Raw genomic sequence first — 355 nt, forward strand, 5'->3', positions numbered from 1 at the left:
CCACCTCTGGCCCCGCCCCACCCTGGTACCAGCGGGTCCCAGGCTCCGCCCTCTCCACTGACCTTGCCTCTTTGCCCCCTGACTCAGACCTTTCCTAGGGTCCTGTCACGCCATCCTCACGCTAACCTCACCTGGAGATAGTCTTCCGGACTTACAGCTTGATCAGGGCCAGAGCTGTCAGCTACCCTTCCAGAGTGAACAGTTCGCGGTGATCTGATCTCTGGGACAAGCATGCGTGCCCTCTCTGCACTTTGTATTTGCATTATGTCTCAGCTGTGCACATGCAGTATGGCTGAGATTGAAGGACAGAGGCTGAGCGCTGGGAATCCGAGCTACCCTGTAATACTGTTTCTGG

Source organism: Nannospalax galili, unplaced genomic scaffold (genome assembly GCF_000622305.1).
Source record: "Nannospalax galili isolate Female #2095 unplaced genomic scaffold, S.galili_v1.0 scaffold57, whole genome shotgun sequence".
NCBI classification, from domain to species: domain Eukaryota; kingdom Metazoa; phylum Chordata; class Mammalia; order Rodentia; family Spalacidae; genus Nannospalax; species Nannospalax galili.